This window comes from Schistocerca gregaria, chromosome 4, assembly GCF_023897955.1.
Source record: "Schistocerca gregaria isolate iqSchGreg1 chromosome 4, iqSchGreg1.2, whole genome shotgun sequence".
NCBI classification, from domain to species: Eukaryota; Metazoa; Arthropoda; class Insecta; order Orthoptera; family Acrididae; genus Schistocerca; species Schistocerca gregaria.
In genome coordinates this window covers 8,180,629-8,186,761 of record NC_064923.1, presented here as the reverse complement: position 1 = coordinate 8,186,761, position 6,133 = coordinate 8,180,629, and the positions used below count along the sequence as shown (strand labels likewise).

Here is a 6,133-nt window from a genome sequence, read left to right as displayed (position 1 = left end):
GTACCGTCGTCGGAATTTCCACTGTCTATGTCAGACGATCGCTGCAAACACTCGTCCGATGGAGCACGCCACCGTCTCTTGTGTTTTCGTGGGGAACGCTGTTTACGGTCGTGTGCTTCAGTATCTGAATGTGGGCGGATTTCTTCAGCTGCTCCGGTGTCTGGAAGAAAAGCCGCTGTCGGCACAACCCGTGGGTCAATGTCCATCCTGGCATCCACGCCTTCTTGCAAGGTCGGTCGGCGATTATCTTCAGGTGGGGGTGCCGTTGTAGAGACCGGATCCTGTACTGTAGAGGCCATTATGTTCTCGCCGTCGGGGGCGGCTATCGGACTAATGTCGTCAGTATCGGTAAAGGTTGCTGCCCGTGTAACTTCGGCGTAATTGAGAGGAAGGGTCGTCACCGTAGAAGGAGTCATAGATTCACCTGTCGGGATTTGAGTAAGCCGTCGTCGGGGACAATCCGAACGGACGTGCCCTACTTGGCCACAACCAGAGCAAGTGCGTGGCTGACCGTCATACATAATGATCGCCCTACATCCGCCGATGACAAGATAGGACGGTACATGCTTGGTCAATTCAATTTTAATCTGTCGTACCCCGTTCTTAACGGGGTACGTTGTAAAGGTGGTCCATTTTTCTGCCATATGGCTGATCACTCCGCCGTAGAGCTGGAAAGCCGCGCCGAATACGTCCGGTGGTACTTCAAAAGGGAGTTCGAAGACGCGTATCGTACGTAGGCCAAGCCCCGCGTGATCGATAGAGACCGCCAAAATATGGCCATCAGAATGTTTGAATTTAAGACCGTTCGCATGTGCGCTCACGATTCTGTTGCACACCTCGTCATTTACTAGCTTGACGTAGACAACACTGCTCGTGATAGAGAGATGGATACCAATTATGTCTCGCAGGTCAATTTTACCGTCGTCACGTAAGAAACGTTCCACTTCAAAAGCTCGCGGTCGTGCATGATCGGGTTGAAAACTGATCTTGATGGTGGTTTGTCTGTATGAATGTGCCATGGTGCGTCGGTAGTGACAACGCAGTAGTAAACAAGTACGAGCACTCGCGACCACGCGGACGGGACGTAAACAAGACGTCCTCGCCGCAGCGCTGCGGAAAGCAGACTGACCATTAGGCCACACGGTCACTGACGACCAAGTATAACTTATATACGACTCATCTCGAAACGTTCACACCCCGGAGGAATTGTGTTTTCGTTCTACACAGACGCTGCCCCTTGCTGTTTCCCACCCTTTCGTCACATTCAACCTCTTACGAGACCGACCAAATATAGACTGGGAAACAAAACCACACACTTTGTGCATTCGCAATCGAAGACAGGGCGTCTCTCGCCGCATTTGCTACGATGGCCATTTGCTACTTCTGCAGAAGCGGCGGCGACGACGACGACCGAGAGAGACTCTGAGATATATGAAAAATACATCTACTGCCTCGTCCCACATTATGCTGTACCGCTTTGACAAATGCTTTATCTGCTCCATTCGCCTTAATCACATCTGAGAGTAATTCTTAATAAAACGCCTGTCGCTAATTGTTCGTCATCCCAATTACTGTTTGCTATACGGCCACGACGCGCAACTGATTTCCAAAATTCGTCTGCCTCCTGTGAGAATCGAACTCATGACCCCTGGTTTACTAGACCAGTGCTCTGTAACTTGTTTTTTTTTTTTTTTTTTTTTTTTTTTTGATGTGGGGAGAGTGATTTTGCCCCAGTGAGTAAAACGTGTACCTCTGGTGGGACTCGAACCCACAATCCCCAGTTTAGGAGACCGATGCCGTACCCATTTTCTTTAACGCGCATTTCCGGTACCTGGAATCGAACCCGGGCCTCTTGGGTGGGAGCCAGGTATCCTAGCCACTTATTTTTCTTTTTATCTTTTTTTTCCCCTCCTCTGAGGATTGAACTCACGACCCCTGGTTTACCACACCAGTGCTCTGCCACTTTTTTTTTAATATACAATCATCTATATGAAGGAGATTATAACTGAAAATTATCGCGGCTCCATTGCCTTGTGGTAACAGAAAAACGACAAAGAAGTGAAAGGAAAAGGGAAAATCAATCCACTGAGCTAAAGATGCGCGGCCTAGCGGTACTTTTGCGTACTTCGTCCTTACGGTCGTCTGGATAATCAGTCTTCAGCTGACAACACTTCATATTGCCGACTAATATTTGCAGCTATGGCTACCCATTACTGCTTGGCTACACATCTGACACGTAACCGCTGTGATCTCCAACCAACACCACTTGAATTTCAGAACATGTCTTTCAAACATGTCTACAAAATCACCTTCACCTACAAATACAGTTTCCTTGCGATTGACGGAGACCTAGGCAAAGTTTAAAGTTGCTATTTCCATTAAATCACGTTAATCAGAAAAACGGTAATTTACATCTGCAGCGGAACTAAATTCCGTTCCGCCCAGCGTGGGGCTCGAACCCACGACCCTGAGATTAAAAGTCTCATGCTCTAGCGACTGAGCTAGCCGGGCTGCCTCTGTGAATATATGCCGAGTACCACGTCACACAGTACTCGTTTGGGTTGGGTGGTCCCATACAGAATCTCTCCATGCTGCCTAATGTGTTCCTAACGTCACACTCGTCACGTACTTCACTTTTATTCCATAATCATTTCTGAGAGGTAAAGGAATTGCATGAAAACCTGCAGAGCTAGTGGCGTCAAAATTAACACACATACTGGATGTGACTCATAAGCCGAACGAGTTACTTTCCGACGTTGTCTTAGATGTACAAGTGCCAGTCAAAACTCGCGGCGACGGCACTCTGCCGATCATTTCGCTAGTTAACACTGGTCTTGTTGTGTGTGTTTCAAGCTGAAGAACATCTCCAAGCAGGAAATGGTCAACAGCAACATTCAGACGGTTTCGTACTGCTCAATTGCTACTCTAAAACGGTATGTTTCTTTTTCAGAACTGGAAAAAACACGACCGTGACAGAATTCAAACCTGCAGTCTTCGTATCCGAAGTCCGACGCCTTATCCTTTTTTTTTAAGAAAAATCTCATTTTGTGCGCTTTTCTTTGTTGTATCTGCTCGGGGCGGACGTTGTAAGACATCCGATGAAGTTCATTGATGATCGATCAATTCAGTTTTTTTTTTTGTTTTTTTTTTATGACAGAGGGTACGTAACCCTCTGACCGAACACTCTGAGCTAACGTGCCGGCAAAAATGTCACATTGTTCGTTTCATCTGCTAGTGGCGGACGTCGTAAGACAGTCGTTGATCCCTTAACTCAGTTGTTTTTTTATTACAGAGGGCAGCTAACACTGAGCGAACACGCTGAGTTACCGTGCTGGCAAGACCATTTCGCTAGTTAACATCGGTCTTGTTGTGTGTGTTTTAAGCTCAAGAGCATCTCCAAGCAGGAAATGGTCAACAGCAACATTCAGACGGTTTTTGTAGAGCACAATTCCTACACTAAAACGGTATGTTTCTTTTTCAGAACTGGAAAAACACAACCGTGACAGGATTCGAAAGTGCAATTTTCGGAATCGAAGTCCGACGCCTTATCCATTAGGCCACACGGTCACTGACGACCAAGTATAACTTATATACGACTCATCTCGAAACGCTCACACCCCTGAGGAATTGTTTTTTCGTTCTACACAGCCGCTGCCCCTTGCTCTTTCCCACCCATTCGTTACATTCAACCTCTTACGAGAACGACCAAATATAGACTGGGAAACAAGACCACACTCTTTGTGCATTCGGAATCGAAGGCGGGGCGTCTCTCGCCGCATTTGGTACAATGGCTATTTGCTACTTCTGCAGAAGCGGCGGCGACGACGGCCGCGAGAGGCTCTGAGATATGTGAAAAATACATCTATAAGATATAATTCAGACTGCCTCGTCCCACCTTATGCTGTACCGCTTTGGCAAATGCTTTATCTGCGCTATTCGCCTTAATCACATCTGAAAGTAATTCTTAATAAAACGCCTGTCGCTAATTGTTCGTCATCCCAGATACTGTTTGCTATACGGTCACGACGCGCAACTGATTTCGAAAATTCGTCGGCCTCCTGTGAGGATCGAACTCACGACCCCTGGTTTACTAGACCAGTACTCTGCCACTGAGCTGAAGAGGCGCGGCCTAGCTGTTCTTTTGCGTACTTCGTTCTTACGGTGGTCTGGATCATCAGTCTTCGGCTGACAACACTTCGTATCACCGACTAATATTTGCAGCTTTGGCGACCCATTACTGCTTGGCTACACATGTGACACGTAACTGATGTGCTCTCCAAACAACAACACTTGCATTTCAGAACATGTCTTTCACACATGTCTACAAAATCACCTTCACCTTCAAATACAGTTTCCTTGCGACTGACGGAGACCTAGGCAAAGTTTAAAGTTGCTATTTCCATTACATCACGTTAATCAGAAAAACGGTGATTTACATCTGCAGCGGAACAAAATTCCGTTCCGCCCAGCGTGGGGCTCGAACCCACGACCTTGAGATTAAGAGTATCATGCTCAAGCGACTGAGCTAGCCGGGCTGCCTTTTAAATTTTTTTTTTAATTTTTTTATTGTTTATTTTCTTTTATGCATCTCAGCGCTAGGCAGTCGGCGGCAAGGCGGGCAGGCGTCGCATCCTGAGGCCTGGCCACGATGTCACTGCCATACCCCGCACTCATTCGCATGGTTTTGTGATTTTATGTTATGGCTATTTGTGTATTATTCATTTTTGTATTAATTTTCAAAGTGGCATCATGTGCGCCAGTGTTTTTATACATATAAGCAGAATGTTAAAATAAATCCATGTCTGGTCTTAGGATTACGCAGCACACTATGAAATCCAGCACAGCAGATACTCTAAGTTGGTCTTCGCGTACAAATAATTTTCCCAGTTTCCATGTCGTTTATTAGTATGGTGAATTCTGTTGCCAGATGGTTGATTGTGGATTTCTGCTTCTCAAAACCTTGAGCATGCTATGCGTTTGAAGATGCGCGCTGGTAACGTGAGGGCACCATAGAGCAGGGACATGCCAAACAACCATTTCCCGTATTATAAGTCCTCTTGATAGGAATAATAGAAGCTGCAGAAAACTTCTGGTTCTTACTAAATCTTTGTGCAGCTTTGATGAAAGATAATGCGAAATGAAAGTAAACAAATGAGGATCCTCTTCTGGGTGTCGCACTGCGGAACCAAAAGTAAAGTGCTTTCATTGCAAAACGAAAAGGAACACCAAAATACAATTAAATGTTCGAGGCCGAGTGCACGATGTACTCTGTACCGTCTATTGATCCATGATGCAAATCACCCACATCTGACGGTGCGGAGCAGACCAATCCATGGAAACAATAACAATAATAACAAAGTAGTGAAAAAAAAGAAAAACTCCGCCCAATGTATTTAGAAACTTAAATTCTTCCATCACTTAAAGCAATAGTGAGAAAATATTGGAACTGGTCTTTATACTGTCGCAATTTCTTAATCGCATAGTACTCTTCTATGAGGTACATCTGATAATCGTGTAGCGTTGCCGTTGTATGGACGAGCATGTAATAGACGAACTGGCCCATGAGCCAGACATAACTATTATTCTTAGATTGAGGATAAAGCTGCCAGTCCGGTCGGAGCGCGTCTTGAAGTTGAATGGAAGTATCCGACGTCCTATTAATGACAGCGAGTTTCTTTCGTGTCCACTGCCATATCTGTGTTTGATCCCTGCAGTGGAAGAGATGCGGCAGGGTTTCCACTAGGTTACACTTGGTACAAAACGGGGTGGGCCGCAGCTTGATTTTGTGCAATTTCTCTCCAGTGGGAATCACCTTATTGACAGCGTCATACCAAACAGATCCAACTCTGGAACGAAGGAACGGATAACTAATGTTCTTCCATATATTTCTATAGTTCATGCCTAAATGTTTCTTCTCAATTGGGTTATTCAGCTGCCGTTTAGTAAGAGCACGATAGATCTCCGCCGTGTGGAACGGATGCGGGTTATCCTGAACATAGCTGAGCTCCACATAATATCGCCAGACATAGCTGAGCTCAGGATGAATGTGTCCTACATACGTTGGCGCAGACAACTCCTTTGGACGTAAGGTCTTGAAAAGCTGTTCCGTAAGGCTATTTTGGTTACTGTGTAG

General features: G+C 45.8%; 3 non-coding genes across 3 annotated transcripts; all 3 read right to left on the bottom strand.

Moving 5' to 3' along the window:
- Positions 1-2,438: 2,438 nt before the first annotated feature.
- On the bottom strand, positions 2,439-2,511 carry Trnak-uuu (transfer RNA lysine (anticodon UUU)). The gene has a single exon. It is a non-coding gene; the product is annotated as a tRNA-Lys (tRNA).
- A 1,541-nt stretch (positions 2,512-4,052) lies between these two features.
- Positions 4,053-4,124, bottom strand: Trnat-agu (transfer RNA threonine (anticodon AGU)). The gene has a single exon. It is a non-coding gene; the product is annotated as a tRNA-Thr (tRNA).
- A 338-nt stretch (positions 4,125-4,462) lies between these two features.
- On the bottom strand, positions 4,463-4,535 carry Trnak-cuu (transfer RNA lysine (anticodon CUU)). The gene has a single exon. It is a non-coding gene; the product is annotated as a tRNA-Lys (tRNA).
- Between the last annotated feature and the right edge of the window lie 1,598 nt (positions 4,536-6,133).